Source organism: Oncorhynchus gorbuscha, unplaced genomic scaffold (assembly GCF_021184085.1).
Source record: "Oncorhynchus gorbuscha isolate QuinsamMale2020 ecotype Even-year unplaced genomic scaffold, OgorEven_v1.0 Un_scaffold_765, whole genome shotgun sequence".
NCBI classification, from domain to species: Eukaryota; Metazoa; Chordata; class Actinopteri; order Salmoniformes; family Salmonidae; genus Oncorhynchus; species Oncorhynchus gorbuscha.
Window position 1 is genome coordinate 120,616 of NW_025745800.1, and position 18,003 is coordinate 138,618.

Sequence of the window (18,003 nt, forward strand, 5' to 3'; positions counted from 1 at the left end):
CGCTATCATCCAGAAGGTGAGGTCAGTACAGGTGCATCAAAGCTGGGACCGAGAGACTAAAAAGCAGCTTCTATCTCAAGGCCATCAGACTGTTAAACAGCCACCACTAACATTGAGTGGCTGCTGCCAACACACTGTCATTGACACTGACCCAACTCCAGCCACTTTAATAATGGGAATTGATGGGAAATGATGTAAATATATCACTAGCCACTTTAAACAATGCTATCTTATATAATGTTACTTACCCTACATTATTCATCTCATATGCATATGTATATACTGTACTCTACATCATCGACTGCATCCTTATGTAATACATGTATCACTAGCCACTTTAACTATGCCACTTTGTTTACTTTGTCTACATACTCATCTCATATGTATATACTGTACTCGATACCATCTACTGTATGCTGCTCTGTACCATCACTCATTCATATATCCTTATATACATATTACTTATCCCCTCACACTGTGTATAAAATAGTAGTTTTGGAATTGTTAGTTAGATTACTTGTTGGTTATCACTGCATTGTCGGAACTAGAAGCACAAGCATTTCGCTACACTCGCATTAACATCTGCTAACCATGTGTATGTGACAAATAAAATTGGATTTGATTTGATTTGCCAACAAAGAAATGGAATTTTCTTGACCCCTCCAGAGGTTGAAGTTTAGTCGTGTTTCTTATACCAATCATATCCTCTCAGATCTCCACAAGTACATAGGGATTAGTTGTCCATTTGGGATAGGATCCCACCTCACACCTTTACACACCTGGTTATCCATCCTTCTAGCTCTATAGGCCACAGTAGCATAGGTTACAGGTTTGTAGTCAAGCCACAGATTTCAGGTGAAATCCCATGATACACTCAACAATACAACAACGATTCTCATTAATAACCATTAAGCCATTTGCTAAGATTTCCCCCATTTGACATGTGGAAACCTGTTGTCACTCTTACCCTGACGGATAGCTCCAGACACTTTTTTGGTCCTATCTGAGGCATTTTTAAATTCATGTCAAACTGGCCATATTCTGAAGACACTCTTAAAGCCTGCAGGGTAATCAAACTGGCCACATCTAAAGTCATTGGTGAGAAACCTTGTTAAACCCTAAAAGAAAAAGTAAAAACACGATTGCATTGAAAATAACCATTAAGTCATTCAGGTCGCAGACTCCCCTATAGGCATGGTTTGAAACCCACTCCTGACAACTTTTTAGCGCCTGCATGTCATGCGCCTTTGTAAAATCCAGTTGAAAAATAAATAACTTTAGGTAATGTAAATGACACCTAGTTAATATGAGTAGTGAATAACTATCATATTTTTAATATTCTGCAAAAACAAAAACACTGTGCCTGTGTCAATGATAGTTCAGCAACAATTATTTAAACAATTATTTAAACATTATTACCAGCCATTTTCTCTGTCCCCCATGTCCCCTGGTGTACGATGGCAGCCTGTTGTCAGAGTGTAACAGAGACTGCTCCTGCTTGGCTGGGGAGTGGGACCCTGTGTGTTCAGACAATGGCATCACCTACACCTCCCCTGCCTCGCAGGCTGCTCCAGCTTTACAGGTTACAGCAAGAACACGGTACCAATACTATTAATGTACTGGTACCGAATACAAAACATGAGTGTACAAAACATTCACAGTGATGATGGCCCATGTTGACTCCAATGCTTCCCACAATTGTGTCAAGTTGGCTGGACGTCCTTTGGGTGGTGGACCATTCTTGATACACACAGGAAACTGTTGAGCGTGAAAAACCCAGCAGAGTTGCAGTTCTTGACACAAACTGGTACCCCTGGCACCGACTACCATGCCCCATTGAAAGGCACGTAAATATTTTGTCTTGCCCTTTCACCCTCTGAATGGCACACATACACAATCCAAGTCTAAATTGCCTCAAGCCTTACAATATTTGTTTAACCTGTCTCCTCTTCTTTATCTATACTGATTTAAGTGGATTTAACTAGTGACATCCATAAGGGATTATAGCTTTAACCTGGATTCACGTGGTCAGCATATGTCATGGAAAGAGCAGGTGTTCTTAATGTTTTATACACTCAGTGTAAATAAGTTATTTTTCAACCATTAACTGGGGCCTTGTTGAGGCCTTATCTAAATAAGTAATGGCTGATTGACAATAAAGTATTATTTTGATGTATGGAAAAAATATGGTATGCAATCCCCATGTAGAGAAGGTTCTCTCTGGTAGTTGTTCAATATGACTACAACTTTTACAGGGCACTGTGGTAAAATGGATGTTTAATCTCAGTGTGACTCCCTGTTTAAATAAAAGTTCAATAAAATTTAAAAAAATCAACACACACACAGGATATGGGGTACACTTGCCATCACATCATTACATATTAGGCCCTACTGGACCTGCATTCCAGCACCATTCCAGCATCTGGAATTTACTCATGTTTGAGGTGGGGGATCAATACATGTGGGGGAATAGGTGGCTGTCGAATGTATGATTCTGATATGTACAGGTAAGTTTATGTTTGTGTCCGTAATCTGAGGTGTGTTTGAATATGAATGAGCAGCAGTGTTGTGATCTGTCCTATCCAGTCCTTGCAGAGTGATCTTCCTTGGCCTCATCACATCTCAGTCTCAGTGGCTCCTCCTCAGGAGGGAGGGAGACACCACCATGGGACAGACCCCACACTCACCGCTAGAGCTCGAACTTCAGACTCCCTCCAAAACCACTGAACCCCTCAACACCCCGAAAGAGATTATAGTGCACACCCTTAGAGGGAGCCGGAACAGGATAACTCCCTCCACCCTCACAAAGACACAGAGGAGGATGAACTATCCAACACCCAGGGAGAGAGAACGAGTGACCTCAGTCAAACACAGTCCGAAAGAGAAGGTGGAAGAGGCATTCGATAGAGGAGGAGGTTACCCCAGAGGCCATTCCTCCTGTTCATGTGAGCAAGAAAGAGCAGAAGTCTTCTGATCAGCAATAAGGCAGGCAGAGGTCATAGTGATTCACACCCACAGAGAAAAAGACAACCCACACAAGCTCTTGGTTGAGATGAACCACACAGAGGTAGAGGCAGAGGGCTTTCAGGGCTAGCCAGTCAGCCTGCCTGCTCTACTCCTAAAGTGTTAGTATAATTTAATTATGCCAATGTGCTTTCATCAATTGAAAGCCCTTCATCTATTTTATGAGAAATTGTAAGATTTCTTGTTGCATAAAATAGATGCAGCCCAGTCTTTAAATAATAGGTAATAGAATTTATTATCGGAGCGCGCTACCACTCAAAACAAAAGCATCAGTTTAAATACAGATCATGACATCATTTCACTGTCTTAAATGAACGCCCCCTCCCTCTCGACAGGACAAAGTAAGGTGAAGAGTTCATTCTAACTTACTAACACACTCCCAGATAACTTTTGACCCCTCAACATTATCGATCACCACTGAACTGACAGGTTTAATTAACAGAAACCCTAGGAATGCACTCACTGCCTAATCTAAAAACCCCAGAGCTAAGTTTCAGGTTGGGTCAACCATAGGCTAACGACCTTATGTGTTTACACAGTCTACAACCCATTTGTTCCTGCCCAGTAGAAATGGTGTTCATTAACATTCTATTCCTCCTTGTCCTGTCACACAATTTCTTCTTATGAACTCATATTGTTAATCAGATATAATATAACAGAGTATAAGTTTACTTACAGTTCCATTTAAAATGATTTGTTCAGTCATATTAATCATAATTTCCTAACATCAAGTCAATTGTAGTTAAATTCATGATCATTAAAGGTTTTTATTCAATAATTGAAAAGTCCCATTTACTTAATGATCATTTTTCACTGTCTTCAACCCTCAAGAACCAGGGTGTCCATGGTCACCCTTTTACTGGGCAAACACAACTTTGCATATCATCATAGAATAGGCCGAAACGTTAATCTTTTAATCTTGCTTGAATAAAACAATGCATTTTTTATAGTGAGCAAGAGTTGGGCTTTTTCCTTTTCTATGATGATTCAAATTTTTTGATTGCACCTCAACGTCCGTTTTTTTGTTGTGAAATACATATTTTTTTAAATGTACAAAGTAAATTATTCAAAGCATTAAAATTGGGATGTTTCCCACTTATTTACACAACCTACTCCACACTTGCAAAGTGAAAGTTTATAGAAAAGTTCTGAAATTAAGTGGTAAACAGAAGAAAAGCAGAATTGAGTTCAATTAAAATGTGCATAATTTAATGGTCTATGGTTCAATCCCATTTCTGCAGGTGTGATAAATAATTAATATTGTTCCTCCTCTTCCTTGTGGCAGGCGCAGCAGCACACTGCCCTCCAAAGCCTGCAAAACAATCGCAGGACTGCCCCTTTCCTAGCTCTGCATGGAACATCCAGTGTTACGTCCTTGGTGACGTGTGGGGTGACATCCGGGATGACCACAGCAACATCCTCTGGAAAGGGAAAAAGAGGATCAGGATGTAAACAAATGCAAACCGTAGCTTCTAAACACTGGCCAGTTGAAAGGTTCTGCTAAGATGTCATGACAAATGGCACCTGTCAGAGTGCTCTCTAAGTGTTACTCACCTGCTTGGATGTCAGCTGGCAGAGTGGCGAATCGTGAGAGTCCGTGAGAGTCCTTTCTTCAGGTGTGACGTCCACAACCTCCAAGAGGGAAGAGATGGGCTCTGACTCTGTATTAGGGGTGATGTCCACAACATTCAGGTGGGAAGAAGCCAGATCTGCCTCTGTGCTAGTGGTGATGTCCACAACATTCAAGTGTGAAGAAGCCAGATCTGCCTCTGTGCTAGTGGTGATGTCCACCACATTCAGGTGGGAAGAAGCCAGATCTGCCTCTGTGCTAGTGGTGATGTCCACAACATTCAGGTGGGAAGATGCCAGGTCTGCCTCTGTGTTAGGGGTGCTGTCTACAACCTCCAGGTGGGAAGAAGCCAGGTCTGCCTCTGTATTAGGGGTGCTGTCTACAACCTCCAGGTGGGAGGAGGCCTGATTTCCCTCTGTGTTAGGGGTGATGTCCTCAACCTCCAGGTAGGAAGAAGCCGGGTCTATATTATGGGTGACAACAGCTGATGAGCTCTACTTCTACAAGGCACCAAGATGTCATCAGAACAGGCATCTGTCAGAGTGTTCTCTATCATTGCTACTCACCTGCTTGGATGTCAGCTGGTAGTGTGGTGGAAACGGCCACCACGAGGACAGGGGGTACTGGTAGGGTGGCTGCAGGGGGCTGGAAGCAGCTCTGTACCTCGTCCGCCACAAAGGCACAGACAGATCTCATATAAAAAGGGCTCTGCAGGTCATCGGTGGAGAAGGACTGACTGATTCTCCCTAGGATCGACCGCACAGAGTCAAAAGCAGCAGCCCGGGAGAAAGGGATGTGAGGGGAAGGGTCCTTTAACATGCAGGAGAGCTTCTCCACTACGGCCGCCACCATGCCCACGGCCATCCCACTTATAAGGATTGGGTGCTCTGAATGGCCTTCCTCTGGCTGAAGCCACACGGCCAGGAGGAGCCTGGGCACCACCTCCACCACCACCTGAGATGGGCTGAGCAGGTTGCTACGGGGCTCATTGGACTGCTTGCCCAGAATGCTCCTCACAGCTCTTTCAACGATGCAGTGGACTTTAGGATCGCTGAAATCAACAAAAAGGAGAAGACAACGCTAAACGATGTGCAATGTGCTCACAGAGAACACTGTCTTAGTCTGTTTCTGCGTAGTTCCAGATGTGTAGATAAATGGATCAAGTCATATGCAGGGCAGTACATGGAACTGACATGTCAGCTGGCGAGGTGGGGTGCATGGAGCGGCGGAGCTTGCAGAAAGCCTCGTGCTCTATGTCCATCATTTTTAGGCAAGTGTTTACTTCCCAGGCCTGCAGTATGAAACAGGAAGTCCCATTAGTGTAATTTCACAACAGATCTATTCTGCTGTGCTAACTCGTTGTTGAAAGGCTAGTAAGAGCTCACTAACTTGTAGTATGTCTCTAACTCTCATTCTCTTACCAGCCGAGCGAGGTCGTTTCCCTCCTCCAGGGTTTCATTCCACACCCTTCAAATAAAACACAGAGCAATTCAACTTTCCTTGCTTCTGATTTTTCTGTTGTTTATTTTACCCACATCTCCTGGAGTGCTGCTGGTGGCAGGGAATGGCAGTGAAGGTGAGTGCTGACGTGGTACTCACCTCTCCCTAAGGGATTTTTTGCCCTGAGACACCAGCCAGTTGCTCATGTGCTCCGTGGTGACATGGGGCGGGACCTGGCCTTGACTCTGGAGCAGCAGATAATGGACCATGAGCTTCTTCTGCAAGATGAGGTAAGGTGTGAGACCGTGCCACGAAATAGCATATCATGTGCTTTCAGAAGGGCCTCTCGCAACATTTCACAACTGCTCATGCCTCACAATTTGCAAGTGATAGGAAGAACTCTTATGACCACCTTCTCTAAACTGTCTTGAAATACATCTCTTTTTGTTGTTTATGTTTTTGTGGGATGAATCTTACCTGTTTATTGTAATATGTTTCCTCCCAGCAGGCCTACAGTCTGAAAATAAAGGCTGCTTCTACAGAATTCCTTTGAAGATCATGAAAATAATGATGCTTTGTTATGCACATTATGCACAGGCATTTACAGTATGCTAAAATTAATTTCTCCTAAGATTACCTTTGTGGGACCATAAGTGAACTCCGGAATGCACCAAACCCTATCCATGGTAAGACGGGGAAGAATGCAGCGCTATAGATATACGAGATGCTCTAGAGATAACAGGAATGACTTAAAGTCGCAAATGATCAATGGCTGGAGTCCTCCAATATGCTGCACTTAGAATTGAGTTGTTGGCGATGTTTGGCGCAAAATAGAATGTTTACATTCTATTGCCATGGAGAAATGGAATGTGTAGAACCTGTATAATTGGGTATGCTTCTATGTCTTTATTTCGTGAAACATTAAACTCTTTATTATGTCATACTGTGTATATGAGGATGTAGGAGCCCGTCCAGATTCATGACCCGATTATCCAGGTGCATGTTGCTTAGACCAACTAATCCAACCTTGGTTTACAAGTTAAATACATTGTTTATATATGCCTATACAAATCTATCGACCACATCCATTTAAAGTAATGATTGTCAATTGTAAATGTGGTTGTTGTGTGATCCTGTTGTGCGGCTTGAGTGTCAGTCCCCTTAAGCACATTATTCCAATATATTTCCAAGCTCTGAATTGACACAATGGACACTTTTGAAAAGATATTCGGTTAAAAATTAGAGTATGAATGACAAACGTATGACTTGGATTGTATGAATAGTGTAGTAAACAGTATTGCTCAGCGTAGGAACTTTTGGTGTTTGGAAAGTATCCGTTGTAAGTCTCCATGACACGTATCACTTCGTTGTCTTGTTGGTAATAGTAAAAATGCATGACAGTCCGCATTGTAATCGTCTAACAGGTGTTTTTCATTTTGCTTCTCACATTAGCCAGAATTTGAGAACGGAATTTCTTACAATTGTACCTATGATGCACAGACACACTAAAGCTGTACAGTGTCGTTTGAATAATCAGTTTTAATTATTTGCAGATGTATTCCCTATTATTTACAAATCGAAAGATGTAACATTTTAAATGAATGTGGCAGAACAGTTTAGCATAGAGTTCCTGTGGGAGTCTTCTCCTTCAGTCTTTTTGCCTCCTAGGCCTCGTTTCTCATTACGTGGGATTTCCCCAGTGCCAACCTCACACGAGATGGCCGCTGTCTACTGTCATGTGGTGCTGAATGACAGATATCGCTATGCCAATATTGCTGCTGTCCATGGTCCTGAAATATACAATCTCGGCTATTTGCATATGTACGACCGTCCAAACTTGACCCCACACACATACACACACATTGATGCTAATCTCTCACACACTTTTGAACATTGCACAACCTGCAACAAAACACAGAGCATTTAATTCCAAGTGTGTTTGTGTTTGAATAAAGACCCGAAGAATGAAATCAATGTGTGGATGTTGATTGGACAATGTATATGTGCTTTGCAGAAGCCATTTTTTTTCATTCCCTGTAGCGTGTATTTTACTGGAGTATGATCAGATTGCTTTGTTTAAACCAGAATGGAGATTTGGTCTGAGAAACTATGCCGATTATAGCATGATAGCTTTATTTTTTAATAAGGCAATGACCCCCTTTCAAAGAGTCGCTCATTTATCACCTTCTAGCAGATATACAGTTCCTTCAGAAAGTGTTCATACCCCTTAACTTATTCCTCATTTTGTTCTTACAGCCTGAATTCCAAAATCTATTAAATTATATATTTTTTTATCATCTCACCCAGCTACCGCCAATACCCCATAATGACAAAGTGAAAATATGTTTTAATTTCTTCTCAAATGTATTGAAAATGAAATACAGAAATATCTAATTTACTTAAGCATTCACAATACATGTTAGAATCACCTTTGGCAGCGATTAAAGCTGTGAGTCTTTAATCTTTAGTCTCCAAAAGCTTTGCACCCTGGGATTGTACCATATTTGCAATATCACAATATATACAGTACCAGTCAAAAGTCTGGACACACCTACTCATTTAAGGGTTTTTCTTTATTTTTACAATTGTTTACATTTTAGAATAATAGTGAAGACATCAAAACAATGAAATAGCACAATTGGAATCACGTAGTAAGAAAAGAAGTGTTAAACAAATCAAAAATATATTTTATATTTGAGAATCTTTGAAGTAGCCATCCTTTTCCTTGACCACTTTGCACACTCTTGGCATTTTCTCAAACCTTTTCATGAGGTAGTCTCCTGGAATGTTTTGCAATTAACAGGTGTACCTTCTTAAAAGTTAATTTGTGGAATTTCTTTCCTTCTTAAAGCGTTTGAGCAAATAGGATGTGTTATGACAAGGTAGGGATGGTTTAGGAGACTGCATGAATCAGGCCTTCATGGTCGAATTGCTCCATTGAAACCACTACTAGAGGACGGACTCCAATAATAAGAAGAGACTTGCTTGGGCCAAGAAACACGAGCAATGGACCGTAGACTGGTGGACATTGTCCTTTGGTCTGATGAGTCCAAATTGGAGATTTTTGCCTTTCAATGTGTGTGTAAAGAATCCAGGGTGTTTAGTTGGGTCTACTCTTCATTATAAAACTCTTTGTTGAATGGTTTCAAATCCATCAGAAGCTGAATAAGTCTTGATGGGGACAGAGCTCGTTTTGCCAAGGAAAGTGAAAAGGACTGAGGGAAAGTAAAATGGAAAATACATGGAAAGGAACATGGAAGAACCTCAAAGAACATTGCATTTTCAAGATCATGTAACATCAAACATAACATCAAAATGCATCTTATATTCCTGCCCTTACAGAAAAACCACATGATTTCAACTGACATTTTATGTGAAATCATGTGAAAACATGTTTTGGAACACAATGTGATCACATTTTCATGTGTAGTTTAATGTAATCACATGTTGCTTTACATGTTATCACATTACCTTCATTATCTCCCCTAATTGTTCCTGTATTTGTCTTAATGTATCTAAATGGTATTTTCTACATACTTTATGCAGGCCAATAGATGGCAGTGTTGCACTGTTGTAGCCGGAGAAACAGCAAGTTCTGGCCAAGAGCTCACCATTCTGCAAAATAAGGAACAGAACTTTACAGAGGTAAACTGTGTCTGTTCTTTTACAGGTACATAACAGCACTTCAAACATTCAAATATATATGTAATAACATGCTATTTAACAACGTTGTCCAGATATTATCACGTTAGGAAAGGTTTTGTTTTGGCTTTGTGTCGAACTGAGTGAGAGAAGGTGATTTACATTCGAGTAAGAGTGTATGTTAGCTTGATGCTAGCTGAGGTAAAAAAAAAAAACATTTACGAGTCACAGAGACTGTTTACTGAGTAGTTTACTTGTACTGGATTTAGTCTAGGAGATTTTTTTTTAATCAAGAATCCATTTGTTAGGGATTTCTGAATTGGTTTTACAGGTTATTGGTTGTTTTGTGTAAAATTGAATTTTTTGACCCCTCCGGAGGTGGAAGTTTAGTCGTGTTTCTTTTACCAATCACATCCTCTCAGATCTCCACAAGTACATATTGTCCATTTGGGATAGGATCCCACCTCACACCTTTACACACCTGGTTATCCATCCTTCTAGCTCTATAGGCCACAGTAGCATAGGTTACAGGTTTGTAGTCAAGCCACAGATTTGAAGTGAAATCCCATGATACACAAATCAAATTGTATTTGTCACATACACATGGTTAGCAGATGTTAGTGCGAGTGTAGCGAAATGCTTGTGCTTCTAGTTCCAACAATGCAGTAATAACCAACAAGTAATCTAGCCAACAATTCCAAAACTACTACCTTATAGACACAAGTGTAAGGGGATAAAGAATATGTACATAAAGATATATGAATGAGTGATGGTACAGAGTGGCATAGGCAAGATACAGTAGATGGTATTGAGTGCGGTATATACATATGAGATGAGTATGTAAACAAAGTGGCATAATTAAAGTGGCTAGTGATACATGTATTACATAAAGATGCAGTAGATTATATAGAGTACAGTATATACGTATACATATGAGATGAATAATGTAGGGTAAACATTATATTAGGTAGCATTGTTTAAAGTGGCTAGTGATATATTTTACATCATTTCCCATCAATTCCCATTATTAAAGTGGCTGGAGTTGGGTCAGTGTCAATGACAGTGTGTTTGCAGCAGCCACTCAATGTTAGTGGTGGCTGTTTAACAGTCTGATGGCCTTGAGATAGAAGCTGTTTTTCAGTCTCTCGGTCCCAGCTTTGATGCACCTGTACTGACCTCGCCTTCTGGATGATAGCGGGGTGAACAGGCAGTGGCTTGGGTGGTTGTGGTCCTTGATCTTTATGGCCTTCCTGTAACATCGGGTGGTGTAGGTGAGGGCAGGTAGTTTACCCCGGTGATGAGTTGTGCAGACCTCACTACCCTCTGGAGAGCCTTACGGTTGTGGGCAGAGGTCATAGAAAGTACAAGTACTTGTCCTCCTTTGTCATGCTGCTAAAAATCTTACAAAAACCCACCACATCTTGGCAGTGGTTAGGAGCGTTCCCTGAACAGTCCATGATCTTCCTCTGGACACAGTCATGTAGTGAATGAAGTATTACATCAAGGACTGCGTGCTAAGCCTGGCTACATGCTGTATTGCCATTAGCCTTTACTGAGAACAGAAATGGGAATATTAACGACATTACTTCCTGTTTCAATGCCGTGTCTGTGGTAATGAACTTGAACGGTGCATCCGTCTCCTGCTGGTCATTCTACATCCACTAACCGGACAGTTGTCCCTATATTTAAACCGTCCCCTCTTTCAGGACCACCACCAGTGGTGTTTCATTGTCCATCTATGTGCCTCACACTAAGCTAACCCCCATAACAGGTTTATGACCACAACTTTTCATAATGCGGCCAGGAAACGGATCTACATGGCTGTGATGTTCAGCTACACGTGATGTCTGAGAAAATAAAACACCATGAGGTTTAACATCCTAGACTTTATTTCAGAGCAGAAGAGAAAAGGCAACATTTACAGATGTTGAGATGTCCCATCAGCAGACGAGATCAATTCCTGAAAGAAAAAAAATGTTTTAATTGAAAATACTGGGGAACAAAGCATGGAAATGCTGTGGCAGACCAAAGCGCTCTGTTTTTAAAGCTCTTAGCTAAACCCTAACCTATAAAAGACCTTTATACTCTAAGGTACCTGGTCAGGATCATACAGATCGTTGTTGAAAGACACAGCGTAGACTGTCTGTTCATCCATATTGGTCATCAGAGTCTCCTTGTCTGTGGACTGGCCCAGAGCTGCAGCTCTTGCCCTGCTAAACACAGAGTAGGGTATATATGTTTATGGTAGTATGATATACAGGTATATAATAGAGTATACAATGTAGGTATAGAGCAGCAGGGTAAACAGTAGTAGGGTAAATAGCCGTTAAGTATGTAGTAGTAGGGTTAGGAGCAGGGCTTCATGAAGTTGGCCTGTGGGTGAGGTTTATGATGCCCCCCATAAATACCTTTCTCCCTTCCCTCTCTGACTCTGCAGAGGGACTCTTTGATTAGTCTTTGTTAAACATGAAAGTCTGGGAACATCAAACAGTGGGGGAAAGGAACCATATTTCTGTAATAGAGCCAGTTGAAAATATGCATTGGTAATTAATATTATGTCAGTTGGGTTGTCATGAGACATTATGACTGATGACAGGACGACACTATCTGGGAAAGTCTACACATTAGTTATCAGATTCACGTGGAATTGTTGTGCAATTTAAATGAAACTACTTGTGAAAAGAGTAAATGCAATTTTAGCTTCCTAATGAGAGAATTGGGTTTTCATAAGATTATAGCTCTGCTCAATCAGTGGCCCGCCCCTGTGAAGAGACATGGGTTATAAACTAATGAAACACACCCTTCTCCCCCGCCACTATATAAGCCCTTGATGAAAATGTAACCTCCTGTATCGGGTACATTAGGACGACGGTCCGATGTCAGGATTCAGATAATAACTACAGAACGAAGTCAACCTCAGCATGAACTTTGAACTCTTATTCACTACAGAAGTGATACCTCCTAGCCTTCAAGTTAGCAGCAGCCGCTGTAAAATGTGGGCTAGGAGAGGACAGAGAGTATCCAGTCTACCACACAACGACGACACTACAACATTTCCTGTTCACCACCAGAGACACACTTCAAAGGACAAAGACCTGTTGGGCAACACGGCCTTCCATCTACCACCAACCTATTGAAGCGCAGCTCAGATTAAATATTTATTGCATTTCACTTTTCCAAATGGGCGGTAATTTAGAACGCATAAGATTCTGTATTTACGATAGAGTAGCTGCCACTATTTCACTCAAACCCAACCCCTTCTCTTTGAGTAACCAGCTGTCATATCTGTTCCGTCCGCTAGGGACATTTTCCTTTATGACAATTTGTAATCAAGGTATGATTCATTCTGTGTGTATGTAATTCTGTGTGATTAGGGTTAGGGTTAGGGCTAACCCTAACCCTAACCCCATTACATACACACAGAATTAGGTGATTAGGCATTTAGTAAATTTTAAAAAACTCAATTTTGTATTGCTGATTCAACTCGTTAGCCAGGGTTCGTGAAGATAACCAAGAATGTACAACTTTCAGATGAGACTGAAATAAAGTGCCGATTAATATTGACTGCCATTGATGTAAAATATTACTAGGTCTTTAAGAGTTTATTCGGAAGATTACAGCTCTATAAATATTATTTTGTGGTGCCCCGACTTCCTAGTTAATTACATTTAAATGATTAGCTCAACCAGGTAATATTAATTATAGAGAAATTATTTTATAGAATAGCATGTCATATCACTTAATCCTGGCTAGCCAAAGACATGACAGTTGTAATACAATAGTAGAGGGCTTATAGTAGTTGTGTTTAGAGCAGTAGGGTATATAGTACACACTAGCAGGGTATAGAGGGATTACAGTAGTAGGGTTTAGAGCAGTAGGGTATATAGTATACACTAGCAGGGTATAGAGGGATTACAGTAGTAGGGTTTAGAGCAGTAGAGTATATAGTATACAGTAGTAGGGTATAGAGGGATTACAGTAGTAGGGGTATACAGCAGTAGGGTATATAGTATACAGCAGTAGGGTATACAGGTATATAGATACAGTAATATGGTATATAGCAGTAGGGTATACAGCAGTATGATATATAGTAGTTGGGTAAACAGTAGTTAGGTAAGGGATAGTCATTGGGTTAGGGACAGCAGTAGGGTATATAGTAGTTAGGTAAACAGTAGTTAGGTAAGGGATAGTCATTGGGTTAGGGACAGCAGTAGGGTATACAGCAGTATGATATATAGTAGTTGGGTAAACAGTAGTTAGGTAAGGGATAGTCATTAGGTTAGGGACAGCAGTAGGGTAACAGTAGTTAGGTAAGGGATAGTCATTGGGTTCGGGACAGCAGTAGGGTAACAGTAGTTAGGTAAGGGATAGTCATTGGGTTAGGGACAGCAGTAGGGTATACAGCAGTATGATATATAGTAGTTGGGTAAACAGTAGTTAGGTAAGGGATAGTCATTGGGTTAGGGACAGCAGTAGGGTAACAGTAGTTCGGTAAGGGATAGTCATTGGGTTAGGGACAGACTCATTCTAGGTTTCTATATTTTCCTTTTTTCCACCAAAAGTGTACAATCAAAATATATTTTATATTTGAGATTCTTCAAAGTAGCCAGCCTTTGCCTTGACAGCTTTGCACACTCCTGGCATTCTCTCAACCAGCTTCATGAGGAAGTCACCTGGAAAGCATTTCAATTAACAGGTGTTCCTTCTTAAAAATGTAAGTGGAATTTCATCTTCTTGTGTTTTAACCAATCAGTTGTGACAAGGTAGGAGCTCTCATGAGTATCGCCACAGGAGTGGAAGACCCAGAGTCACCTCTGCTGCAGAGGATCAGTGCATTAGAGTTACCAGCCTCAGAAATTGCAGCCCAAATAAATGCTGAACAGAGTTCAATAGCACCCCCCACCATACCTCCATGCTTTACAGAGTTCAATAGCACCCCCCACCATACCTCCATGCTTTACAGTGGGAAATAGCACCCCCACCATACCTCCATGCTTTACAGTGGGAAATAGCACCCCCTCACCTCCATGCTTTACAGTGGGAAATAGCACCCCCTCACCTCCATGCTTTACAGTGGGAAATAGCACCCCCTCACCTCCATGCTTTACAGTGGGAAATAGCACCCCCTCACCTCCATGCTTTACAGTGGGAAATAGCACCCCACCTCACCTCCATGCTTTACAGTGGGAAATAGCACCCCCTCACCTCCATGCTTTACAGTGGGAAATAGCACCCCCTCACCTCCATGCTTTACAGTGGGAAATAGCACCCCCTCACCTCCATGCTTTACAGTGGGAAATAGCACCCCCTCACCTCCATGCTTTACAGTGGGAAATAGCACCCCCTCACCTCCATGCTTTACAGTGGGAAATAGGGAAATAGCACCCCCTCACCTCCATGCTTTACAGTGGGAAATAGCACCCCCTCACCTCCATGCTTTACAGTGGGAAATAGCACCCCCTCACCTCCATGCTTTACAGTGGGAAATAGCACCCCCTCACCTCCATGCTTTACAGTGGGAAATAGCACCCCCTCACCTCCATGCTTTACAGTGGGAAATAGCACCCCCTCACCTCCATGCTTTACAGTGGGAAATAGCACCCCCTCACCTCCATGCTTTACAGTGGGAAATAGCACCCCTCACCTCCATGCTTTACAGTGGGAAATAGCACCCCCTCACCTCCATGCTTTACAGTGGGAAATACACATGGGGGTCTGTTCACCCACACAGCGTTGGAACCAAACATCTCCAAAGGACAAATTCCCACCGGTCTAATATCCATTGCTCGTGTTTCTTATAAGCAATTTCTTCCTTATTGGAGTCTTTTAGTAGTGGTTTCTTATTAGAGTCTTTTAGTAGTGGTTTCTTATTGGAGTCTTAGTAGTGGTTTCTTATTGGAGTCTTAGTAGTGGTTTCTTATTGGAGTCTTTTAGTAGTGGTTTCTTATTGGAGTCTTTTAGTAGTGGTTTCTTATTGGAGTCTTTTAGTAGTGGTTTCTTATTGGAGTCTTTTAGTAGTGGTTTCTTATTGGAGTCTTTTAGTAGTGGTTTCTTATTGGAGTCTTTTAGTAGTTGTTTCTTAGCAGCAATTTGGCCATGAAGGCCTGATTCAGTCTCCTCTGAACAGTTGATGTTGAGATGCGTCTGTTACTTTAACTCTGTGAAGCATTTATTTGGGCTGCAATTTCTGAGGCTGGAAACTCTAATGCACTTATCCTCTGTAGCAGAGGTAACTCTTGGTCTTCCACTCCTGTGGTGGTCCTCATGAGAGCCAATTTCATCATTGTACTTGGTTTTTGCAACTGCACTTGAAGAAACTTTCAAAGTTCGACAGTTTCCATATTGACTGACCTTGATGTCTTAAAGTAAATGGACTGTGGTTTCCTTTACTTATTTGAGCTGTTGGGTTCTGGGAATTAATTGTTACGTATTGATGTCACTGAAGGAGTGCTAAGGTTGAGGGTCTACAACAGAAGTTAGATGTGTATTGCTTGTTATCTGACGTTATCTGTCGGAGCTATCATCATTTCTCCGGACATTTGAGTAGCATTTTTGAAAATGTCGTCAGAGATTTATGGATATAAATGGCATATTATTGGAAAAAAAATGTATTGTGTAACATGTACTATTACTGTCATCTGATGAAGATTTTCAAAAGGTTAGTGAATGATTAATTTTTTTAATCCTGCTTTTATAATTTTATATTTTCTGGGACAAAATGGCTGGCTCTCGTCTTGTTTCGGTGGTGGTCTAATATAAATATGTGGTGTGTTTTCACCGTAAAACATTTTAGAAATCTGACTTGCTGGGTAGATGAACAAGGTGTTTATCTTTCATTTGAACTATTGGACTTGTTAATCTGTGGAGGTTAAATATTTCTAAGAATATTTTTTGCATTTTGCGTTATGGTAATGAGTTTGAGCCGTAGTCACGATCCCGGATCCGGGATGGCTAGCATCAAGAGGTTAAGCTTCTCTAGTGTCCGTGAGTTATTTACTCTGAGAAATACGACCCTAACAGAACCATTCTTGCCATAACAGACTTGGTATTTTACCAAATAGGGCCATCTTGATCACGGGAATATTTGGGAACAGATTTCTTGAATTAGAATCACTTTGAGCTGATTTGTGTTTTTACAGTATAAAGAAATACAAAAAGCACATCTAAATTGTATATTATTTTTTGCTAGAAGACTTGGGGGCCAAATAAAACCACCCGCAGGCCAAATCTGGCCGTGGGTCGCCAGTTGGGGAACCCTGGTCTACAGGTTATATGAATGGTATGCAGTTGGCCTATAAGTTAGAGAGGTGGACTGTAGAAAACTTTAGGTTTGCTCATTCAAAGTCCTAGGTATGACAGAGGTAAACCAGAAGACTGCGAATACATTACTGACATTGGGGCCTTGAGAAAGACACTTCATACCACTAGTGTGTGTGTGTGTGTGTGTGTGTGTGTGTGTGTGTGTGTGTGTGTGTGTGTGTGTGTGTGTGTCTATCTTAGGGGTTGGAAAATACTGAGCACATTGATTTTATTTAAGACTACCTCTTCCTGATGATGACAGCAGCGATGAGGACTCCACCAATGAGGCAGAGGATGCCTAAAGTGAGGGGGCATTACTGACCCCTGGACCCTCACCCTCTTCACAGAACACACCATGGTATCCCAGAACACACTGGCAGGTGGTTTCTCCACCCCTTGCCACACATTTCCCATGTCCATTACACTGCTGGGCATCACATGACTCAGAGTCCAGCTTCTGCACCTCTACCCCCCGGGGTGGTCCTCCCAGACCAGTCCTGGTTAGGGGGACGGTGTTCCCAGCATGCCCCGGGGAAGGTTTACTATGGCTGACATCTTGGGGCTTCACTCCAGACCAGCCTGTAGGTTACAGAGAAATCCTTGGTTATAATAAGAGAACAGGGTGTTAGAGAACCACTTACTGTTTTCACATTGGATTTACAGTAATATCCTAATAGAAAATATTGGCAAATGATTATGCAACTCTAACAGGCCCATTTTTGCATGCATTTCCTAGCACGCTGGGAATGAATGGTAGTAGCGGTCTGCAGATGTAGGTGGGCGGCCATTTTAAAATCCATTGATAATACACACCATCAAAAATAAATCTATTTTTCTTGAATTTAGCCAGGTCATAAGGAACAATTAATCAAATATATTTTCAAAAGAAAGAAATAGCATAGAGTTTAATTAGCCCTATTTTACAGGTCAATGCAGTCATGGCTGTGCATGTCACCGCAACAATGTAGATAGACCAACTGTAAACCAGCCTTGAGCCGTAGGCAGAACTTTACAGAAATAAAGGTCGT

At 41.4% G+C, this 18,003-nt stretch overlaps 1 long non-coding RNA gene across 1 annotated transcript; it reads right to left on the bottom strand.

The window, feature by feature from the left end:
- Positions 1 to 11,542: 11,542 nt before the first annotated feature.
- On the bottom strand, positions 11,543 to 17,443 carry LOC124020152. The gene is made up of 3 exons (XR_006835902.1): positions 17,219 to 17,443; positions 11,772 to 11,889; positions 11,543 to 11,636 (listed from the first exon to the last, which is right to left on the bottom strand). It is a non-coding gene; the product is annotated as an uncharacterized LOC124020152 (long non-coding RNA).
- Between the last annotated feature and the right edge of the window lie 560 nt (positions 17,444 to 18,003).